Source organism: Epargyreus clarus, unplaced genomic scaffold (genome assembly GCF_041222505.1).
Source record: "Epargyreus clarus isolate Ecla_fem2 unplaced genomic scaffold, WU_Ecla_fem_2.2 ptg000029l, whole genome shotgun sequence".
Classification (NCBI taxonomy): Eukaryota; Metazoa; Arthropoda; class Insecta; order Lepidoptera; family Hesperiidae; genus Epargyreus; species Epargyreus clarus.
The window spans coordinates 6560114-6586138 of NW_027332235.1; the positions used below are offsets into that span (position 1 = coordinate 6560114).

The 26025-nt window shown below is 34.0% G+C and overlaps 1 protein-coding gene and 2 non-coding genes across 4 annotated transcripts in view; all 3 read right to left on the reverse strand.

Annotated features, from left to right (window-relative positions):
* LOC140754251 (alpha-N-acetylgalactosaminidase) overlaps nt 1-5525 on the reverse strand; it is an 86933-nt gene extending 81408 nt beyond the window's left edge. For both annotated transcript variants that reach the window (XM_073089214.1, XM_073089213.1), the window contains exon 1: nt 5366-5525. The gene's annotated coding sequence lies outside the window, so the exon portion shown is untranslated. The remainder of the gene's footprint in view (nt 1-5365) is intronic.
* Nucleotides 5526-11835: 6310 nt separating this feature from the next.
* On the reverse strand, nt 11836-11925 carry TRNAY-GUA (transfer RNA tyrosine (anticodon GUA)). Its single transcript is given in 2 exon segments — nt 11836-11871; nt 11889-11925. It is a non-coding gene; the product is annotated as a tRNA-Tyr (tRNA).
* A 788-nt stretch (nt 11926-12713) lies between these two features.
* TRNAN-GUU (transfer RNA asparagine (anticodon GUU)) lies at nt 12714-12787 on the reverse strand. Its single transcript has one exon. It is a non-coding gene; the product is annotated as a tRNA-Asn (tRNA).
* Between the last annotated feature and the right edge of the window lie 13238 nt (nt 12788-26025).

Genomic DNA, 26025 nt, shown 5'->3' on the forward strand with positions numbered 1-26025 from the left:
AGGCTCCACCACACTTATTTCTGACTGTAACAACGGTCTCAAGCGCTATGTCTTAGGGCGTGGTAGGGAAGACATATCCGAGACATTCCAGCTTAGTCCTAAGAGATAGCGGTGCATGTGTCGCCGACTACAGATGGGACTCTGGTCCCGTCTTGAGGTTAAGGGTTAAGGGTTGATTGCAGATGGGCCGCAGTAGCTACTTAACACCATATGCGCTGTATGCTTGTCTGCTACTTCTGTCTCATATAAAGAAACTAGCTGACCCGGCAAATGTTGTGTTGCCCTATAAATAAAATAATGTTAAGGGTGAACAATTCTTATCACTTAGGGGTATGGAAAATAGATAGTAGCCGATTCCCAGACCAACTGAATATGCATATACAATTTAGTGAAAATCGGTAAAGCCGCTTCGGAGGAGTACGGTTACTAACATTGTGCCACCAGAATTTTATATATAAGATAATAATAATAGTCTAGTCTAGACTTATTTATTGTACGATACATGTACTCTTGAATGTACATGAATAAAAAATAATGTTCGACTTGGCAGGAGCACTGCCGTGCCCCCAGACCATAAAATTGCTAGACTTATTTATGGTACGTGGTAAGCTGCACCTCTTGGATCAATATATCAATGTTTTAATAAACCACAACTGCAACCGCGTTCACTATCCGCTTGACCAGTTCCGCAAAACGTGAAAGTCGGATACAGAATCAACGCGACAACAACCATCCATAAATCGTACATGACTACTCCACCAAAACAAACGTTATTGACAGGCCCCAATAAATCGTCAATGGTCGTCGAACACATCGATACGGCCACGTGGAAGCAAAATCGCGTGAGTATAGAAAATTATTTATTACAGTTACAATTAACATATTGTGGAATTCGTGTTTCTTATGTGTTTCGTATTAAGTTTATAATGATATTTAAGTTGACTATTTTGATGCTATTGACCCCAATTGCCCCATAACTAATATGTTAATGTTTGTTATGATTGGGTAAATTAAGCATAATTTGTAGTATATGTACACAAATATGCTTGTTATGTTTGAACTTTGAAAATCAATCATTAATCAATCAATATCAGTATCCCTACATTTTTTAAATTGCATATTAATAGATTAAGTAGATATCACACCATAGGAATTAAATTATGAGACTTAAGGTTGACATTTAAAAAGTGGTAGTACCCTTAAGGTCGAGTGGCAATACGTCTTTAATATACTTCAGGCCTTTTCTATATGTAGTTGGACACAGACATGGGCGGCAGTGACCACTTACCATCAGTACCCTTACCATGAAGGTTCAAAACATCCCACAATTTTACGTTACGTTTACTCAATCCATTATTCTGTTTCGTTTGCTTCAGTAGACTGAGTAAACATAACAATAAGTGCTCAAGTCTTTTTGTCTGCCTCACATGTTCGCAAAAAAAAAGAGACAAAACATAAAGCACCATTTTGTCAATTTAGACATTTAATGTTACGTTACTGACACTTTAGTTCTGATACAATTCGCTAGGGGCGCTGATTGGAATTTGTATGGACAAATACGTAAATAAATACCAAAACAGTCATATTTGTCAAAACGTAAAATCTCATGGTAAGGGTACAGATAAACTGCAAACTCAATTCCTACTGTAAAAATTACTGAATAAATGGCGTCTCTTATTCTTGTAAAGTATGTACATTGACATCTATAATACGTTTTTTAATTAATCATTTATATCAAAAATAACACCCTTTCTTATGATGTTTTACAAATTTTAACATTAAAAAAATATATACACGTTTAATTATTTCTTTAATTTAATTATAAAAATATTTTTATCAATAACTTATTCCTTTGTTCCTTAATTCATACGTTTAATACACAAATACAATAATAAATTGAAATACATTGTTCTTATCTTTTATAATCTTTAATTTAAATTATGTTCTTTCTTATCTTCAACAATGAAATTATTGTGAGAAAATTGGTAGAAGCATGCAGACCGGGCCACAAAAAACTGAGTACTTCCATACATACAGGTATTCCAAAACTGAACACGTGTTTCTGCCTCATGACCTCATCGGTAACGATACTTAACCATAATTGGTACATTTATTGATCGTATTCACAGAAATGGACAATAACAATAGTTTTTATTATGTTATATTTTCCCGTGATTATGAATAAGATGGATTATGTTGAAGCACGAGGGTTAGATTATGAATATGTAATGAAATGCAAGGGTGGTATAATATAAATAAATTTGAAAAAATATTAAGAGCTTAAATCCGATTCTCGACTCTTAGATAAATTACAACATATAATATGTGATGTGTAGAATACTTGGCATATGTTTGCCTTTTTAAATAAAGTAAGGAAGCATAGTCTACCTAATAGAATTGGTCATTCCCACTCGGCAATCGTAAATAGGGTCTAGCGAAATAAATTTGTTAGCACGTAAATAAATTTAAGCAACTTCGAAATATAAGGAAGTACCTATAATGTACTATGATTGGCCGTATGTATTTCTTTAGGCTCAAGAAGTAGTAGTATAGTATAAATAAAATATTATGTGCACAATTTTTATTATGTTATTATTATATAATTATGTTGCGCCAAGTCTATATAATTTCCTACATCATTTCACAGCGAATCTTAAAGAGACAAAATATATCCTGTTTTTGAGATTATACTCTAAGATTTATGATCGATGTCGGTTTAGTGTCATAATGTTATATCGTCCTTGTCATAAAATACTAAATTAATGTATATTTATGACCAAAATTAATGAATCCTTGGCATGATATTATGTCTCAACATATTGGTTAAGAGGGGTGTGCAAACAATATACTACAGTTGTAGATAATATGGAAATTGTTATAAATATTTATTTTCGAATACGACATTAAACTTGTCTAAGTGTATGTATAAATATAAATAAACATTTGTAAGTCATTAAATATAGTATGTTCTTTTGTCAATTTTCATAAATTTTTAAAGTAATTTCTATTATCTTTTTATAGTTTACGTCTAAAGACACCCTGGCGGTCCCTTAGGTTAAGACTTAAAAATTAATAAACTTTATAATTTTTAAGACTTTCCATCATTTATATTACTTATAATTTTACAAACTTTTTTATTTGTGGTGAAACTAATTCATAATAATAGCTGTTCTTTAAAAAATGCCTTAGTTTAGAACTTGGTCGTCTACATTGCAATATCAAAATTTTAAGAAAAAAAATTTATTTAGAAAATATTTTACTCGAAATATCAAATTTTTTTTAAGAACTACTTGGCACTTGAAAACGTGCACAGTTTTTCAATTTTTCGCAGAAACTACTACATAATGTGGTAAGAAAGACAAGTAACCTTTACTTTTTGTTTTCGTAAAATATTTTCAGCCGTTACATTAATTAACAATTAACATCGTACAAGTTGGTCACGAATTTTAGCAAAGTTAGAATTCAATACCTTTTTTTTATAATATTAGAGTAGCAGACGAGCATGCAGTCCACCCGATGGTAAGTGGCTACTGCCGCCCATGGACATCTGTAATCAACCCCAGATAGATTTAGATATTCCTACCTGAGGTCGGCCACAGATGCGCCGCTACCCCTGAGGACTAAGCTGGGACGCCTCGGAAAAGTATTTCTCCCTTACCACACCCTTCAAACCGGAACACAGCAGCGCCTAACACTACTGTTATTAGGCAGACATAGGTGTGGCAGTGGTGCCGCCTGAGTCGAACCACAAAGGGTTCTACCACCTTCAAAATTGTTTGTTACCAATAGCCATTACAAAAGCATGGTGGAATATTCTCTACGCCTATTTCAGTTCTGAAGATTGTAGAGTCGAAGATTGTAGAGTTGCTCTGAAGAGTTTTGTATTGTATTGTAAAGCACACATATCTATCTGTACTTACTGTTATTAGGCAGACATAGGTGTGGCAGTGGTGCCGCCTGAGTCGAACCACAAAGGGTTCTACCACCTTCAAAATTGTTTGTTACCAATAGCCATTACAAAAGCATGGTGGAATATTCTCTACGCCTATTTCAGTTCTGAAGATTGTAGAGTCGAAGATTGTAGAGTTGCTCTGAAGAGTTTTGTATTGTATTGTAAAGCCCACATATCTATCTGTGCTGTACAATACAATACAAAACTCTTTATTGGACATCAAATTAAAAGTAACAAATACAACAGAAAATCAAAATGTGTTGTTACCTAAGTTGTTAGATATAGTAACACATTGATATAAATGATAAATTAATTTTATCCTCTAATCAATACAATTATATAACTAACATGATAAACATACTCTCTTCCGTGTACCAATTAACAAAGTACACTTACACATTTCTACGTATCACATAACCGGTACAAAAGATATCAACGCTGCGCGCGCGCAGTGTTACTTAAGAGCGCAAAAAATATTCTACTTTCGGTCTGCTTTTTACACGTCTCATTTGCTATTACTGATTTTATTGCCCAATTACATTACTATTAAACTGATTATGATTTTTGGTAATTATTTATCTGTGTTTTTATATATTTCAAAACATAAGAATATCACTGTCGATGTTTTAGGAAAGGTAGCAACATATATTTCACTAAATTTTACATTAAATTTATTTATAGATACCTAAACGATATTACAATTTTGTTCTCTTTTAGGTGTCTATAAATTCGTTCCTTAAAGTACTAAATTATCATGTGTATATTGCTCTACTAAAGCTCTACGAATGTAGAGTACGACCCTGTACTGTCATGAAAGAACTCGTTCCTTTCAGTTACTTAATTAATAAAACGTCGACCTAAATATTTCATGTTATCGGACTTTTAGGCGTAAGTGGTTTCAAAAGATTTTTGCTTATTTCGTAGCAACGTAGCACAAAGAGCGATATTTGTTAATTATCTCTCTGTAGCGATTATATTATCGTAATGCTTTTTTAGTTTTTCCTAATCAGCCCATTGTTATGAAAATGAAACAATTCTATTATACTTAGTTTATATGAAATAAATTCCCACATTTTTGCTTAATCCAAATTAACTGTTACGAATTTTTAATAATAATTTTATCGCAATTCTACTAATCCACTTAATAAGTAGCTATTAAGATCGACGAAGATGTTGTAAGAAATTCCGAAGTAATAATCGTTATACAGCAAGCACGTGAACATAATCGCGGCATAAATAGCTTATAAGTTAATGATATCAATGAAACAACGAAATCTTAGACAATCGGAGCGAATAAGAGCAAAAGAAAACGAAACTCATCTGATACTTAATCATTACACCACCGGCACGCTATACCGTGCGACATATCTGCTAATTATAATTACGAAACATTATAATTATATTTTCACTTACCGTAAGGGAAACGACGGGTTGTGTAAAGACAAGAATAAAAAATCCGTTTAAATTTCGATTTTTTTTCACGTCACTTTTACCGGTACCGAACTGTGGTGGTGGTCGACGCGTGTGGTCGCGTTCCGTGTGAAACGACGACTGGTAGGTGGTAGCTTTGGTTGCGTACGTTCGCCCGCGCATCGGTCAACGCAGGTCGCGAAGTTTTTCTGAAACACACTCCCTCCAAGTTCCCTGTTTATTCGACATACATTACTCGTTTCAAACTACTTCGATATACCACGTCTTCAATTCGCCGAGAATTGGATTAGACGCAAGCATTTCTTTGTCTCTACGTATACTCACGCGATCTACATTATGTATACGCTACATAGACACTAAGTAGATTCGAGGAAATTCGCAAATTTTATGAAAAACATAGATAATAAATATTCAATATTCCTAAGCTCGATTCAAAAAAATATAGGTCACAAAAAATTCTTAAATTATATTTTTAAGTACCTATAGACTGGGTATTTTTCTTTTGTTTTGTTAAAGATATGGTAATAGTCTCTGTGGGAATTTTATTTAGGTAATTACTAGGGAAAAATATAACAATATTTTAGACATCCGCCTTCACAGATCCGGTACTGGAAATAAGTTACTATTTGTTCTTAGCAATTAATAAAGCAACATTCGTTTTTATACCCGGTCTACTTCTGATGATCTACTGGAATACCCGTTGATACACCAAGAAATGGCACTCCAGAAATCACTCCGAAGAAATAGGTATCGTTATTTCGTTTGTGGAAAGAGTTTGCAATGAAATAGTTGTTTGTTTCGATGTTTCAAGCATTTTCTATTCCATAAGTGTTACTTAGGATTTTTTGTTTTGAAACGTACCTACAATAAGAACAGGGGACCAAATTAGTCTATTGATAGTGATGTCAAATTTACTTTAGAACTGATCCGAAACTTCGATAACGGATTTTTATAGGATTAAATAACAACAAAGGTATTAAGGTAAAGTAAATATGAACAAAAGTTCTATTTCAAGCCAATCACATGCGTTTAACCTCCTAAACACTAGGATGATAGCCGCATGTGTAAGTCCTTTGTAATATTATATTCACTACTGGATTTCTTGACTTGTGTGTAATTGTCACCATTTCACCTTCTCCCAATATATCTCAACATTTTAATAATTGCATTTAGAAGGTGGTAGAACCCTTTGTGGTTCGACTCTGGCGGCACCACCGCCACACCTATTTCTACCTAATAACAGCAGCGTTAGGCGCTGTTGTGTTCCGGTTTGAAGGGTGTGGTAAGAGAGACATACTTTTCCGAGGCGTTCCAACTTAGTCCTCAGGGGTAGCGGCGCATCTGTGGCCGACCTCAGGTAGGAATATCTAATCCTATCTGGGGTTGATTACAGATGTCCATGGGCGGCAGTAGCCACTTAGCATCAGGTGGACTGCATGCTCGTCTGCTACTCTTATATTATAAAAAAAAAATGCTAACTAACGACCTTATTACATAGAGGGTGGAAGTACATTTTGTAACGTTGCAAAATTAACAAAATGATTTACCCAAAAAATGCAACATGATGTTTTACGACCACAAATTGCGCTAAGCATTCGCATTAATATAAACACTTCACGGTATTACCATTTAATCTATTGACCGCAACGCAACGCAATGCAATTACGTATAAAAATAAAGTGTACTTTTTCTATTTCAAACATATTGATGAGTATGCCATTTCAACATTTTCAATGTCTGTTTTGCATCTTGTCTGTAATCTTCTTATTAATTTGTCTATACAGAATTAGGTTGTCTGAATTAAATTGCTTCTTACAACATTTATCTGTTTTAATGTATAATTTTTGGGGTTCATTAAAATGTAATCTAATTTTACCCGACTATAAAAGATAGCAGGCAGTGATAGCCTAGTGGTTAAGAAACTTGGCCCCTCGATCGGGGGGTCCGAGGTTTAAATCCCGGGTTTAAATCACGCACCTCTGATTTTGTGTGTATTAGAAATTAATTATCACTTACTAAACGGTGAAGGAAAAACATCGTGAGAAAACCTGCATGCCTGAGAGATTTATAAAGTCCATAAATACGCACTTGGCCAGCGCGGTGGACTATGGCCTAATCCTTCTCATTATGAGAGGAGACCCGTGCCCAGCAGTGGAACGATAATGGGTTGATGATGATGATGATCAAATCACATCAAATCAAATCAAATCAAATCAAATTTATTTTGTAAAATGCTTCATATACATTTTGTCATCACTGACGTACAAAATTATTAATAAAATTACAGGATCAATTATTATTATTTAAATATAAAATTATACACACAAATATCATAATTAATAAATTAGAATACATTATAATTACAATGTCAAGACCTTTAGCCACTTATACAAAAATAAAATTTCAATTTAATAAAACTTAATATTACATACTGAATAATTTAATCATTTTATGTCAAGAAATTCTTGCACATTGTAAAAACATTTGTCAATTAGCCACAATCTTAGTTTATGTTTGAATTTTGTTAGTGGCAAGTCTTTTATGTCCGTAGGAACAGCATTGAATATTTTTCCACACATATCATCATAAAAGGTAGTGTTTTTCGAGCATTAGTATAAGCTCGTATGTAATTGTGTTTTACTTTTTGCAGGCTTACAGCCCAAATTACTTGGCGAACGTTAATATATGAGATGTCGTTGGATTTGACTATATCGTTAAAGTGGCATAGGCTACATTACTTCCCTTTTTAGTTAATTATTTTAAAGCAGTCGGATTTTCATAAAATATTTACTATGATTTTTTCAAAAGAAAAAAATTATGTATGAGCGCTCCAATAGTATCAAATTACTTATCACTGTTACTTAAAACGTAGCCAAGTGACAGTCAGACATGCTTATCCTAAATTTCACTTTTGAAACTGCTACTCCATATACAATTATCCGCTTATCTTATCCACATAAGCAATTACAGCAGCAATAGATAGCCGATCCCAGATAGCTCCGGATGAGAGGCGGTCGTGATCGACCTTGGTACACTTATAGATTGTATCGCATTCCGTTTGCAAGTACGTTATATTTTTAATAACTAGTTGGACGATAAACATTAGCGTCTTGCACTATTTAAAGAGTAAGAGGTAGCTAGAAGGTGGTAGAACCCTTTGTGGTTCGACTCCGGTGGCACCACCACCATACCTATTTCTGCCTAATAACAGCAGTGTTAGGCGTTGCTGTGTTCCGTTTTGAATATGTATCAGGTAGGAATATCTTATGTTGATTACGGATGTCCATGGGCGGCAGTAGCCACTTACCATCAGGTGGACTGCATGCTCGTCTGCTACTCCTATATTATAAAAAAAGGTATTGGCTCAAGAAGAGAGGCTACGGGGCTCGAGCCTCCAAATCTACAATCTAAGGGTATATAATCTAAGGATTTAGTTCTTCCGTGCTAACAAGAAGACGGCAAAATTTTAGAAATAAGATGTGTCTTTTAAAAATCTCTAAATCTGAAATTATGTACACAAGTCCATCCGTGACCTTTTAAGGGGAGACAAAATTTTAGTATTTAATATACTATTTATTCGCTGTCTTTCTTAACTTAATAAACCAAGCGATTCCACTCAAATCTTAAGTCTATCCCAAATCACATCCAGATTCTGCCATTTTGCCTGTTTTCACAAAGTTTAAGTCAAAAATATTTTATTTAAAGTACATTATTTCAGAACTCTTTATGAACGACAATATATCTACAACCAAGAAAAAAAAAGCCTAACTAACTATGGCATCGCAATATTCCCTTCAATTATTTCAAATTCATGGAATTTGTTTGAATCGTTTTAGTTAGCGTGAAATAGTTAATTGCATTTCTATGGAAGACAGTGAACGCCAGCTGTCTTACATACGGCAAACATGTCAATCCATAAGAATTGCATTTTGTGGCTTTAGGTGGAATCAGTGGTAAACTAAGGTAAGGAGTCCCAAGGTAAGGTCAGGAGTTCCGAGTAAGGAGGCCCAAGGCAGAAATGTTAAATGGGGCCCCCAGTTTAAAAAGGTAATTCAATATTTTGTAGCGAATTTCTTTTACAGCTTTTTAGTTCGGAAGGGTTAGCAACTGTGTTTGCGGCCCTTAATACCGAGGGCCCGGAGCGGTACGCCCCTTACACCCTTAGTCCGCTAGAGGGTGGAACCCGTGTTGAAAGTTTAAACCACAAGTTTCAACCGTAGATATATAGATATCTACGGCTGAAACTTGAGGTTTAAACTTTGGGTATAGACCCATACATATAAAATCCTGATTAATAAGCTTTCATCTTATCACTAACACTTCAATTGTATACATACGAAATAGATATAAGTACAATATGTCAATATCTTTTACTACCTAATTTATTTTCGGTTATTAACACCGATAAAATGTCGTAAAACAGTTAAGTATTGAATAATTTATAAGCCATTAACGACATTTGTTTACGCCAAATACATACATACTTAATATTTTTAAAAGCCGTTAGGAACATTTAAATATAACGGCAATATTTTGTCTGTACATCAGAATAATAGTCACATAGCAAAACTGGAATTAAATTAATAAATTATTACTTATATTAAGTATTTTATAATTTATCAAAATCCAGTTTTTTGTTTTTTTATAACCACTTATTATTACAATGAGGAACAATATGGAAACCTCAAAATAATAATCTTTATTAATCCATTACCTATTCATCCACTGGTGGGCACGGGTTTCATCTCAAAATGATAGGGATTTAGCCGTAGTCCAGCTAGCTAAGAATTGAAAGATTTGACTAAACTTTAAGGATCCTGAAAGATTCTTAAACATTGAAGGTGGTAGAAGCCTTTGTGGTTCGATTCGTTCGATTAATAATAGCACCATTATTAATATTATAGCTTCCGTGTTCCATTTAAAATATTTTTAGCAAGACACTCATCCGAAACGTTCCAACTTAGTCCTCACCCTGAGGACGCATCTGTGGCCTACCGTTGGTAAGAATCTTATCTATCTGGGATTGATTACAGATGTCGACGAACAGCAATAGTTTGCTATCTCTACATTATAAAAAAAAAAAGATTAATATGACAATCACACTAGAGAGCAAAAAACTGCTGATTAAAACAGAAAACAGGGATACCATACAAAAAAACAAAAATTTTGATGTTAAAAATTATAGTTGGCAACACTGACGGTTACCGAGTCAAGCTTATAAGAACAAAGTGACACGTGATTTATATAAAGATAAGATAATATAATAATATTAATCAAATCCGACATTTGACTTCTAAGCTCTAGGTACTAGTAAGAATTGAGCATGGAAATCACATGGAGAATAATTTTCCCACAAGTTATTAGAAAGGAACTGATTTCAAGGTGGGCGACTACACCCGACGTCTCGTGTGACTTACCATACCTACAAACAGAGTATAGGATGCAGAATAGGAAATAAAATTTGATATCGTCCGCGCCAAACTGCTAGTCCGCTGTGAAGTTGTTGCGAGCAGGTGTAGTCATACAATTTGCTATGGCGACGCGATTCAATTTTATATTCAGAGCGGACTAGCAGTTTTACGCGGACTATAGCTACGATCATCATCATCATCAACCCATTACCATCCCACAGCTGGGTCTCCTCTCAGAATGAGAAGGAAAAGGTTGTAGTCCACCGCGCTGGCCTAGTGCGACTTGGTAGACTTCACATACCTTAGAAAACTTTTTTTTAGATTTCTCAGATATGCAGATTTTCTCACGATGTTTTCCCTCACAGTTTAAGCAAGTGATAATCAATTTTTAATATGCACTTAACTTTGAAAATCCGAGGTACGTGCCTCGGATTTGAACCTCGGCCCCTTCAATAAAGAGGCAGATTTTTATATGTACGAGGCAGGACCTTAAGCAAAATGAGTGCATTTGAAAAAAAACACATCTGTATTATTACGCCATCTATTAGTATTACTTATAAGGATTAATCTCTATGAAATGACAATATATAGGAAACTAGGAAATATATAGGAAACTAGCAAACTAGGAAAAAGGGCTATTTTAAGGAAAATATATTTATTTCATACTTACTAACAATTTAGAATTTTTATTTAATCACAATTTGGCTTGATCTTTTGTGCCAACATGCCAGAGGCACCGTTTTACCAATTTCTGCCCATATCTGTCTAACCTACTTAAGTTAAGAGCTGCTGTTTTGCTTTGAAGGGTTGTTTGCTTTGGGTGGTGTTGTATACAATTTTCTATGAGCAGCAGTAGCCACTTGCCATCAACTGAACTATATGCCTAAATGCGTACTAAATAAAAATGAATTATATTTTTTTATTGCTTGAAGTTTAAAAAACTAAAAACTTTTTTATTATAATTAAGTCCTAAATTTATTTGATACTAATAATTTTAAAAGAAATGTAAAATGAAACAGATTAAAAAAAACTGCAGAAAAATCCTTCGAGCCGGATTTGAACCAGCGACCTATGGATGACTTCGTTTAATACCGCTACAGTCCACCGCTCTACCAACTGAGCTATCGAAGGTTACAAATGTGAAAGCGAAATTATGATACAGTTGATACAAAATATTTTCACTTATATTTAACAAATAATCAATATAATTCTTTTAAAAATATTTTATTAAAAAAATGAAATATGAATATTGAAATTTACAAAAATAATTATTACTAATTTCAACTTAAACTTCTAATTTTAAAATACAAATAAACTTTCTTTTAATTATTGAACATGTGTTATTTTGTCATTTTATAAATGAAAAATAATGAAATTGCAGAAAACAGATATAATTAAGATTAAAATTACTTGCATTTATATAATAATTAGCACATTTCCAACGTGTTTACATGCGGTTTTGCCTATTAGATAGTACTTTAATGCACAACATTTTCCGTAAAATGTAATAATTTTATAACGAGTGATAATAAAATCAATGAATTAATTTTTTTATTCAATAGATGTCATTCTTAGTACTTCACTAACGGCAATAAGATTGTCGTCAGGAAAAATAGCAACTCAACGGTATAGAGCAAATAAAAATAGACAAGAATGTTAAAAAAATAACATATTTAAATCCGTAATTTTAAAAACTTCTTCACATAAAAAAAAATTAAATACATAAATGTTTTAGTTTTTACATAAAAATATTGTATTAAAAATAATTAAAATATAGTTTAAATACAAAAATGTTTCATTTTTTACAAAAAAATATTGTATTAAAAATATTTTACGAAAAATATTGAAGAAAATAAAAAAAAAATATGCTGTGTCTTCAAATGTAGAAAAATGTGTAAAATAAAAAGTTCAAAAATTATCGCCCCCGGGTGGGCTCGAACCACCAACCTTTCGGTTAACAGCCGAACGCGCTAGCCGATTGCGCCACGGAGGCAGATGTCGTAAGTTGCGAAATAGTGACATAGACTACTGATTGTATTTTCTTATGTATAACTCATCAGTTAATTTGGTGATAACATTAGTATAGGGCTACATTCGACCGCATCGTGTTCTTACTTTTAAGGAAAATACATTTTCCTTATCTATAATTCAAGTTATAAATTTATTTCAATTTAAATAAATAATTATAAAATACGAAATGTCTGAATCAGTCAAAACAAGTTTATTTTTTACCCGACTGCGGCCAATTTATAAGCAACATATTTGTGTTAATATATTTTGAAAATAAATTCGGAAATAAAATAAAATTACATTTCAATTATATAAGTATATAATATTATATAGTAAGTCGACACCCTACATTACTATTATACGTTCCTATTATAATTGTATTTTTTCAGCTTTAATTATATTATTAAAAACATTATAAGATTACAATAATAAGCCGATCTATAAGCCAATTTTCAACACAATATTCTTACTGCATTTGCGTTACCTCCTTAGAAGATAGCATTTTGACTACTTCTATTGATCGCTAACCATCAAATAAACTGAATCTACTAGTAAAGCTTATTTCCTTAGGTACACATTACTCTTAAGCAGAACAAAGTTAGCCATTAATATCCATACACAAGTCAAAGGTCAGATCCCGCCCTCAGTACGTCACCTTCACCTTTCCAGACACGCGAAACTGGGACAAATCATGTCGCTATTACTAGTGTTCATATATCAACAATATTTCGCACGGATAGTTCTATTATTTTAATATATATGTTGGCACATGACCACACATATTCTTTGCTTGCTTCAGATAATAAGATCGTACATAGGGCAGTAAGAGATAAGCGATCCCAATTATAATCATCACTAATTATTCAATATTACACTTTTATTAGACTCGACAAACACAAATTCACAAAGGACTTCAAATAATGAAAACTAAAACAGAATAATAAGATTCATCCCGATATAGAGTTACAAAGATCTGAATTCTCCGATCATTGCCTCCATGAGAAGACCGTTCGTCGTTCCAATGTTCCGTTACGCCTGGCGCCATCTATCGCCAATGTATTGTAAACTCCAATACTTTCGTAATTTGAATCACTCAAATGACCTGCGCCGACATATTTTTTTTTCATATAATACTAGTTGACCCGGGAAACGTTGTGTTGTCATATAATTAAAAAATGTTAAGGGTGAACAACCCTTACCACTTAGGGGTATGAAAAATAGATAGTAGCCGATTCTCCGACCTACTGAATATGCATATAAAATTTGGTGAAACAAAAAAAAAGGTAAAAGGTAAAGCCGTTTCGGAGAAGTGCGGTAACTAACATTGTGACACGACAATTTTATATACCTATAAGATAACACTGGCTCTTTTTTCATTAGCTCATTCAACTATTTTATGAAACTAGAACACAGAATATTCTATAATACTAAAGTACTAATATGTAGACACATGTAAAAATTGCATAAAGGTGATAAAGATATGTCGTATATTATTGCGCCGAGAAGGCATCTGATATAGTTTAACAACTGTCATCTAACAATAAGTACCTACCTAATAAATGCGACCGACGGCACTAGGTGCCCTCAGAACTATGGAAGCAGTAAACACTATTTCTTTTTGTTACCGCTATTTAGTTTTTAATATATACTGAGATTCGTTTCTTTAAAAATATAAAGTTTCTTAAATTGTAGTTATAGGATTTTATATTTATTTCTTACTTTTAATATGACTGCGAGCCGTTAATTTACTTTCCTCGTATTAACTTTGTTTCTAAATATCCCCCTGTTTATTTAAATCTGGTCACTGCTTCGATAACAAGTAAATACTTTACAAACCGTTCACTTCCTTAAAGGCGCGGGTTCGACTATTCTGATTGGACAAGCAATATGCCAACCGAGGTCCCAAGATCAATCTGATTTAGTTCTATTGAGTTTTGACCATTGGCCAATACTGGCCATATTGTGGTTAACATAACTGTTAATATTTGTTCTGTCGAAACTTAATTGGAGAACCCGTCGTAGAGGTTCTTGAGGCACAAACTTTACACCTGAACAGCAGTAAAAGCACTGTTTTGCACTCGTTTCAATATGAAAATATAATAATCAGTGAATAATTTCTAACAACGCCTAAGCCGTACAAGGTACGACTTAAGAATTCCTTATAGGTATGACTTAAGCATCAACACATCAAAATTTGAAAATAATTTTACTGATATCTTTCAAAATTTTACTATTTTATTATGACTAAATGAATAGTAGAATGTGTCTACTGCCGCCCATGGACATCTGTAATCAACCCTAGATAGGATTAAATATTTCTACCTGAGGTCGGCTACAGATGTGCCGCTACCCTGAGGACTAAGCTGAAACGCCTCGGAAATGTATGTGTCCCTTACCACACCCCTCAAAACGGAACACAGCAGCGCCTAACACTGCTGTTATTAGGTAGAAATAGACGGTGGTGCCACCGGAGTCGAACCACAAAGGGTTCTACCACCTTCAGACTACTTCTATATGAAAAAAAATAAACTTATGAGACGCATAATACATATTGATTTTCTTAATCCACCACATTCTTCAACTTTTCAATTACTCATACAAGTATAAAACACTGCTATTGAAGGACAACACAATGGACAACATTTAATACCGCCTGTTCCCATACGCTATTGAAAGAAATAGTTTAGCAATCCATTGTTGAACTGTTACGCAAGAAAAGTCCTCAATCATGTGCGCTATTGCAAAATAATGCGATTAAAATGTAATTAAGATTGTTCGAATAATGGTTTTAACTTATACTATTAACTTATTGAAGCTTGCATGTGTATAGTCCGCGTAAAACTGCTAGTCCGCTCTGAATATAGAAGTGAATCGCGTCGCCATAGCAAATTGCATGACTATACCTGCTCGCAACAACTTCATAGCGGTCTAGCAGTTTGGCGCGGACTATACATCTTAACCGATCTGCTAAATTAAGCAACGTCAGGCACGGTCGGAAATTGGATGGGTGACCGCTAGGGGTTTTCGTGCGTACTTCCGTCAATCGATGTAAAAAATTAAGCCATATCGAGCGCGGTCAGAAGTCGGATGGGTGACCACTAGTGGTTAAAATTCATGCGTGGTTTCGTACTTCAGGAGGCTAGTTAAGCTGTTTAACAGAATAGCAGAAGTTTTTAAATTTCGTTTTCGATAATTTATATAATAAAAATAAAATATGAGTAAAATGAGTGAGTGTAGAATAGACATACTATATAGACGAATAAAAGGGTTTTAATAAATTATGACGTCAGAAAATGAAACTTTCATAGCTGCTAATTGTTCTAATGTGATTAACGCTGAGTTTTAGCGAAAACATACTGACTAAGCTTTCTATTCCTTGAACTTGTTGGTCATTATTCACCATGTCATAATTACTGACATGATTTTTACATATGCATACTTATAAATTAGAAGATGAATCCAACAAAACAAAAACATTGATTATAAATGTTAGTAAATGCTTCATTGTTCCTCAAATCCTTAGGTAGACGATGTTGTCCAAATAATTGCCACAAAGTGCCACCGCCAATGGACATCTGTAATCATTTTTTTAAATACCTAGTACATACCTAGTAATAACAGGTATACCTAGTAATAACAGACGAGAATGCAGTCTTACCTGATGGTAAGTGACTACTGCCACTTATGGACATCCGTAATCAATCCCAGATCAGATTAGATTCCTACCCGAAGTTGGTCACAGATGCGCCGTTATCCCTGCGGATTCGGGTGGAATATCTCGGAAAAGTCTTCCTTACCAACCCTTCAAACCAGAATACTGCAGCGCTAAACACTGTTGTTATTAGGCATAGATTAGTAAAGATTCACTCCTAACAAGAAAATGTAACCAGTTTTGACAATTGAAATTGTCACTGTCATCTATTTTCGTGCTTAAAATATTTAACAAATGTAGTTTTTAGATCATTTACGAATAAAACGATATTTTTCCACACTTTTTCTTCGATGTCGTGTCTTAACTACGGATGTCGCCATTGTTCCGCGTAAATTACACCATGACAGCCATTAAATGACTGACAGAAATGTCAGCCGTTTAAGCCATTTAATGGCTTCCTCCATACAAGGCGATGAGATATATACACTTATCTATGTTATTATATAATATACTAGCTGACCCAGAAAACTTTGTACCGCCTCAAAATCGATTTACCAAATTTATTTCATATAAAATACAGCCTATGTTACTCGTGGATAATATAGCTTTCGCATGGTGAAAGAATTTTTAAAATCGGTCCAGTAGTTTTTGAGCCATTCATTACAACCAAACAAACAAACAAAGTTTTCCTCTTTATAATATTAGTATAGATAAATAATAGGTGTGACGGTGGTGCAGTGTCGAAGGATATAACAATACTTATATATTAAATTGTAATGGTATAAATTTAACATTTTATTTCTGTAGTAATGACCTTTAGTTCACAAAATGTTAGACTTCCCGCCAAAATACGTCCGGCTTGTTTTTTTTCCCACGGTTACAGAACCAGAATACAATGTATAATAATATTACTTTTTAAACGTTCATTTTAATTAATTTTGAAGGACCTTTACCTTGTAAAACAAACAAAGAAAATGTTACAACAACTTACAATTACATTACAACCATTGAAAACACCACTTACTAAAATTCCTCCATTACTTTTTTTACAGTAATATTTATTTTTATTTACAATATACAAATAAAACATCATCAATCATCAACAACCCATTACTGTCCCACTACTGGGCACGGGTCTCCTCTCAGAATGAGAAGGATTAGGGCATAGTCCACCGCGCTGGCCAAGTGCGTATTGGTAGACTTCACGTACCTTTGAGATTTTTTTTTATAAATCTCTCAGGTATGCAGGTTTCCTTCACCGTTTAGCAAGTGATAATTAATTTCTAATATGCACATAATTTTTGAAAATTCGGAGGTGCGTGCCTGGGATTTGAACCTCGGACCCCTCGATCGAGAGGCTGAGTTTCTTAACCACTAGACTATCACTGCTATTAAATAAAACATTGATACACTTATTCACTAGTTAAAATAAACTATATACACTAATAAAAATTACTTAATAAAAAAAACTAAATGAATAATCTAGCTTTCTTAAAGAAATTCATGTGAATATTTTTTTATGGAATCTAAGCTCGATAATCTTTTCTTTGCATACAGAAAGCCTATATATCAATGTCACAGATGATATAACAATGGGGTTAGAATGGCTCCCAGCATTACGATGGTATGATGTGATTTGATGTGCAATATACGCAAGAAGTATGTTACGAGTAGACATATGTTGTAACACATGTCATACACGTTGACAAGGCTTTTTCTATTTTACTGCGTCTGCAAAAATTATAGCGCAGCTGACAACATACTTGCCTGAAACAAAAGTACACAAAAAAGCATATATACGATCGAATTGAGGAACCTCTTTTTTTGAAGTCGGTAAAAATGACTTATTTAACGTATAATTTCTGGAAAGATTTTATGAATTCAGATTATTTCTTGCATCTCATGTTTGTATCTTTGTTTGTGTTACTTAATTATATTATTATGTTTAAAGCCTGATGTTCTGTTTTAAAAATAGTAAGGATAATCATTTTTATAAAAATAAATACTTCATTCTGTTCTTTCTTACAATTTAATTTTTTTTTTACTCTGATAAAAATATTTCACATGCTTAAGCTTGAAGAAGAATATTTATATTATAGAAATTAAACAAAAATGTTAATTAAAAGTGGTGTTTAAAGATATTACCCATTTCGTTACATATAACTTGCCACTAGATGGCGTTGCAATATACTTCTTTACCATTCAACAAATCTCATTGAAAATTAATATAAGTAGGTACACACGATCACGAAGTAAATACCACGCTTTTATTAGCTTGACCTGTATGTATGTAATTCTCCTCACCAGGATTGTCAGAATTAATGACTTTCCCTGTGCGACCTAGCGTGATTTTCAGTTTATAAACTATAATTATTGGTTACGACTATTTATCATAAAACTGAAAGTCCACACGAACAAAGTCGCGAGCAGACGCAAGTAGTGTATAAACAATGTAATCACAGTTATTGCGCGAGAATGTACAACCAATCTTATACGTAAGGCATAAATAGATCAAAGACCACGGTTTCCCACGGTCGCTCATTCATATGCAAAATACATAGCGAGGTTATGAGTTATGACAAATGTTTTGACGTTGCCATGGCCCGCGTTTAAAATGAGCTACTAATTGGTACAACCTTAGTTATATCTTTGTGCATCTTATTAACGGTAGTAAAATCGAACTAAGGAGTAGTTCGATTCCGAAAGCACCGCCACATCTATTTCTACCTTCTTTATAATACAGGAGTAGCAGACGAGCATGCAGTCCATTTGATGGTAAGTGGCTCCTGCCGCCCATGGATCAACCCCAGATAGGATTAGATTTCTACCTGAGGTCGGCCATAGATTCGTCGCTACACCTGAGAACTTAGCTGGAACGCGTCGGAAAGTATGTCTCCCTTACACTCTTCAAACTAGAACACAACAGTGCTGTTACTAGGCAGAAATAGATGTAGTGGTGTTGCAACCGGAGTCGAACCTCTGAGAGTTCTACCACCTTTAACCACCACCCTTTTACCACCTATAAGCAGTGTTCTACGCTGCTGTGTTCTGATATGAAGGGTGTAGCAAGGATTAGACAATGCGAGGCATTCCAACGTAAATGCAAAAAATATTTGAATGTAATAGCCAAAGATTTTTACGTCGCAAATAAAACATTTTTTTTTTATAATCCTTAATTAAACTGGTCTTCTTTCTCCTAATTTATCACAAATTATTCAAATGATGTCGCGATGATAAAATAAAATTAATTTTGTAGAGTTCATTGGTGCAGGTCGATATACTTTGCGTTCTGGGTTCAATACCCAAGTTACAAGACATACAGGATTCTTTATTGACACTAATAAATACAAAACAAACGGGTCTTGTATCGTAATTTATGTATCAGCAGCTATAGTTCATCCCGAAATTTGTGTAAAAGTTTTACTTGTTTTAAAAAGTCGATGTTAATTAGATTTTTTTTGGGATTTAGTGTCAATTTTATCCTTTTTTTAACCATCAAAAAAGAAGGAGGTTTTTTAATTCGACCATATATATGTTTTTATGCTATACAAAACTACATACATTTTAAATTCCTAAACTGCTCTACCTACAGGGTAACAGGTAATAAAATACATTCCTCGCAAGGCGTTAAAGTATAACGAATTTAGCCGTACCATCTCCGAAATTTGTTTACTGACTTATTCGAAATTTAAGAACTTTAATCCAAACACCAGTTATTATACATAGGTAACCAATAAAATCCCCTGCCTGTCGTAAGAGGCGACTAAAAGGGGGCTTCCGGGGTTGCCGGCGGCATGAGTGGGAGCTCAAACCGTCCGGAGAGCAACCCCGGTAAGGATGGCGGCAAGGATGGAGGACTCCGGTTGTGTTCCATCGGAGATAGCGGAATTCTCCACCAAGCATTGAGAAGAAGGCCACCGGGGGGGTTTTAGTGCAGTAAAAATCCCACATAACCCGGCGTCGCTCCCACGTCGTCGGGTACCTTTTGAAGGTTTCCTCCTCGTAAATAAAAACAAAAGGTAACCAATAAAACACCGACCAATATAATTTCGATTAGTAACTGTTAACCAATATCAGCCTTAAACATACATAAAGATATACAATCACAAAGGAAATCTGAATAGAGATTAAAGATTATTAAATTATTAAGTACTCTATTGTTTTTTCTAAGTGGTATAGATGAATCATTCATGTACAACACGTTTTTGCTACATAACAATACAAATCAATAATTCTAATCGCAAATTGTCCTCGACAATCATCAGAGCGAAGTAAATTGATAAAAAATGAGAAACAAAACATTGATGAAACTTCTCATACAAAAAATATAATTTGGAAACTTCTAGAGGTCAATGGCTTAAAAAATCAAATGCCTAAGACCAGGATCTGATGTCAGATAGATTCATTTAAAAAACTCGAAAAATAGCTACGGTTTTTCACATAATTAATTTGAATTGCAAAATTTTATTATTGAAGAAACGTCATTTTTTAATTAATTTAAGTCTGTCTCACATTTGTCCTTATAGTAATTTTTATATCTTCTTCATAGATAAGTATAGATATCACACCGCCTTGTTATTGAAGGAAGCCATTAAATGACTCAAACGCTTGACAATTCTGTCAGCCATTTAATGGCTGTCATTGTGTAATTTACGCGGAACAATGCCGACATGTGCAGTTAATGGTGCAAAAACAGAAATATCGTTTCATTCGTAAAGGATCTAAAAACTACACTTTTTTTAATTTTTCGAACATGAAAAATAACAGTGACAATTTCAATTGTCAAACTGGTTACATTTTCTTGTGAACTCCTCACAAGAAAAAGAGTAGGTAATCTTTACTAATCTATGATTTCCTTCAAGTTTTTTTTTAAATAATATGGTAAGGTTTACGTTATCGAAAGACCTTATTACATATTACGTTTTATTTTCTAAGCACAATTTAATGTTAAGTATTCTAGTATACAGAACTAGATTTTTTTATTATATAGGAGTAGCTGACAAACGTACAATCCACCTGGTTAGTGGCTACCGCCGCCCATGGATATCTGTAATCAACCTCAGATAGGATTAGATTCCTACCCGAAGTCGGCCGACAAACAGTAGGTACACGAATCCTACTTAAATTGTCTCCTGAGGATTTATTTGGATTATTGTATATTCCTCCAATAACTATCAGTTCCATACACAGCCCTTTCGCAACAAACATAAGGCAGCCCTTGATAATAATTATGTTAGTTATAACATAACCACAACAGTTTTACGATGTGTTAAACATGTGTGTTACGCTTTAAGTATGAAATTATTACTTCTAATGTAAAATGTTGATGCATAAACAAAAAAAAATATATAATATAAGACTAGCAGTCGAGCATGCAGTCCACCTGATGGTAATTGGCTACTGCCGCCCATGGACGTCTATAATCAACCCCAGATAGGATTAGATATTACTACCTGAGGCCAGCCACAGATGCGCCGCTACCCCTGAGAACTAAGCTGGAACGCCTCGGAAAAGTCTGTCTCCCTTATCACACCGTTCAAACCGGAACACAGCAGCGCCTAACACTGCTGTTATTAGGCAGAAATAGGTGTGGCGGTGGTGCGTCGGGAGTCGAACCACAAAGGGTTCTATCACCTTCAGATTTTCTTATGTTTTCAATAGATAAACAAACAATTTAAACCTCATACGTTTCAAATCGTTGCATTGGTCATGTACCTAAACTTTCAACCTTAATAAATTTTAACAACATTGTTTTGTGAGATAAAACAAACCGCTCGCCTCGTGGCGTATTGGCTAAGACTTTTTATTGTTCCGTTGCTAAAACTAGTCTATAAATATGTAACCTGAAGCGGACACAGAAAGAACAAAATACACAAAAACATGGGCCAAGTGTGAGTCGCATCGCACATAGAGGGTTCCGTAAGTCAAATTTTTCATTTGTAGTTTTTAAAATGTTAGTATTTGTTATCACAGCAGCCAAATGTGAATGCATTGAGAAAATTTGAACTATCTTCCTTTTACGGTTCAAAAGATTTAGCTAAAAACGTCGAAAGTTAGTGGTTTCGGGTATTCCCCCGTAATGGTTTCGGGTACCCCTCATTATTTTCAACTTATTTTTTTAACCGACTTCCCAAGGAAGAGAGATTATCTATTCGACAATATTTTTTTTTATTTGTACTATTTGGTATCACTACCACCGATATACATATGCTGTAAAAATTCAAGTGTCTATCTATTACGGTTCACGTGATAGAGCCCCATGACAGACGGACAGACAGCGCAGGCTTGGTTATAGGGTTTCCTTTTTACCTTTTAGGTACGGAACCCTAAAATTGACCTTTACGACCATCCATGGGGCACCGGTCTGATAAAAACCTGTGGATCAATGAACCGATGATATCACGAATTTGGATATTTAACAACATTGCTAATAGGAAGATGACATTTAAATAAATTGGATAGCATTATTAATGATTAGATGAGGTTAGTGAACTATGAATGGTAGCATCCGTTATGATTAAGCATGAATTAAATATTATTTTTTATATTAAGAAAGAGTGTGAAAGAATGAAGCAAATTAAGAATGAAGCTCGTCCAAAAATCAAAGCAAAAGATGCACGGGTGTTTTTGCGTATACCTACTTGGCAAAAAGGTCCCAACTTAACCAAAGTACCCATCACTACCATTGGTTACTACAATATGTCATAAATCATAATATATGGGAGTAGTAAAGATGGCCCTATAGTTAGATTTCAATCATACTGAAATCATTGAATCATACTGAACCATTTTAGAAACCATATTTTCCTAATAACATTAAGATTTTTGGAAAAAAAACTCGTTATTTTTCCTATTAAAATAATGATGTGAAGGACCGTATGAAATTGTTTATCACAACAAATCTATATGTTTTATTTAATTCTAATTTTACATTCTTTTCTTTATAAAAAAATGTGTTTTTTTATTATTTTATTCTATTTACTTTATTACACAATCATGTATGAAACGTAATATTACTTTTAAAATTATACATACATGCTGCCATCTATTGAGAAAACATAGAACTAAAACAAGCATAAGCTGTGTGGTTGTTCAAGCGTAATAGTTATAAGAACTGCCCCTAGATGTCGCTACCTGTATAACAAACAGTGTGTAAAGCCGGCAACAAAATATTGTAAGCTACATTTTAATCATGATGAAATACTAATAATATTTGAGTTTAGGTAGGGGCATACAAAATCAGATGACAGATCAGTGGGGACATTCACTTATACAGAAGGAATAAAAATAACCGTTTACTAAAAAGTGAAAGAGAATCTATTTTTGGAGGTACATAGGAGAAGCCTATATTAGTATAATCAAAGATAAACAAACAGTTTAAACACCCTTTTTATTACCTACTTAAATGTAAATGGATCTAAGTGTTAAAACAGGTATTTTTACACTTTTAAATTAGTAATTGTTACAAAATAATAGCAGATGTAGTTTAGATATTTGGCATAATACCACAGCCCATTCAAAATCCTACAACGCAGCTCGATCTGACGTAATTGCAAGGAAACGTCCAGGCGAGTATTTTCCGCAATTTTTCACTAATTCGTGCCGCCTTTTCCTTCGCCAGTGATTGGCGGGTGCGGGGTGACGTCATCGCGCCCACGCGTCCTGTGTGACGCAAGCCGATCGATGGCATAACCGTCTCTTTCTAACCCAGGTAAGTTATATATTGCTGGCTCGCTCTACCAGGAGTACTGGAAATTCAAAACCGTAGGCGGCTCGTGCGTAGCGGTCCCGGTGTCAGTGTGGTGATTGAGGATATTTACGCCTCACTTATATAACACCCTGGTATTTTTATAAAATATACAATATATTTGTAATTGCCACAAATTAATAGTAGATGAGGTAGCTAATTAAATAAAACAATCACAATAATTTGCACTAGTCAAAGTTGTAAGAAGTTACCAAATACCGATAAACTTCGACGAAAACAAACCCATAAAAGTTTAATTTTATAACCAAATCATGACTTTGGTTATAGGTACATATTTATAGATTTAAACCTATACGTGTCTCTCTCTATAAACCATATGCATATTCTTTATTTTTTTTTAAATTATAGCGGCATGGAGGTGTAATTTATGCCTGAGTGGAATGTAAGTATAGTAAAAAAATAAAGATCAGTCACCTCTATGCGCTTCTCACCGATATTGACCCACTGCTGGGCATAAGTCTCTCATAATAGATAGATTTAGGCCATAGACCGCTCCGTTGCCTAAATGGTGTAAATTGATAGCCTTCGCATACCTTTGAGAACATTATGAAGAACTGTTATTGTTTATACATGTTTTCATTGAAATACTGATGATATTCTATCGACTATTCATGCAACATACTAGATATTGAAGGTGGTAGAACCCTTTGTGGTTCAACTTCAGCGGCACCACCACCACACCTATTTCTGCCTCATAACAGCAGTGTTAAACGCTGCCGTGTTCTGGTTTGAAGGGTGTGGTGAAGGAAAACATACTTCTCTGAGGCGTTCCAGCTTAGTCCTCAGGTAGGAATATCTAATCCTATCTGGGGTTGGTTACAGATGACCACGGGCGGCAGTGGCCACTTACCATCTTGTGGGCTGCATGCTCGTCTGCTACTCCAATATTATTAAAAAAAACAACGAATTCCAAATGTACATAAATTAGTCACTCAAAGGTTTTCCCAGGATTCGTACCTACGCTTTCCATTAGATAACATGTTCTTACTACTCGCCTATCAGGTTCGTAAATTATTTGTTACGTAAACCATTATTACGTGTTTAGTACTTGCAAGTGTCATGGGTCTGGAAATAGTCTCGTAAACTGTCTGTTGTGAGCTCGGTTGTTTGTTTTGACATTCCTGTACCCTTACCATGAGTTTTCAAAACATTCCACAATTTTACGTTACGTTTACTCAATCCATTTAGTAGAAGATCCGAAGCTAAATCGAACTGGACCGAGCTGATAATAGAATGAAACTCATTTTATAACGAAATTAGTACATTGGGTAATACATTAAAAATGGGTTTGCTAAAAAAATCCTGGACAGGATAATTTTAATTATTTTTTGAAAAATTAATTTTCATTTTGCAGACAACCCTATATCAACGTGTTCACAATAAAACAGCGCTTCTACTGATATAAAATTTTATCTATTATCATCATGAGTGAAAGTAGTTGCCAGCGAAATACCTGTTTATACCTGACAACCCAGTAGTTCGTCCACGTAAATAATAGGCAACCCAAAGCCTGCACATTCTGTATGTTTTTAACATTCACTCAGAATAGAATTTTCTTATTATCTTGATGTTGCAAAATTTAATTTTCAATTAAATTTTAATTTTTCAAAAAATAATTAAAATTATCCTGTCCAGGATTTTTTTAGCAAACCCATTTTTAATGTATTACCCAATGTACTAATTTCATTATAAAATGAGTTTCATTCTATTATCAGCTCGGTCCAGCTCGATTTAGCTTCGGATCTTAGACCAATTATTCTGTAGCACTACCATGAGTTGGCATAGAAACGCCACTATAGAA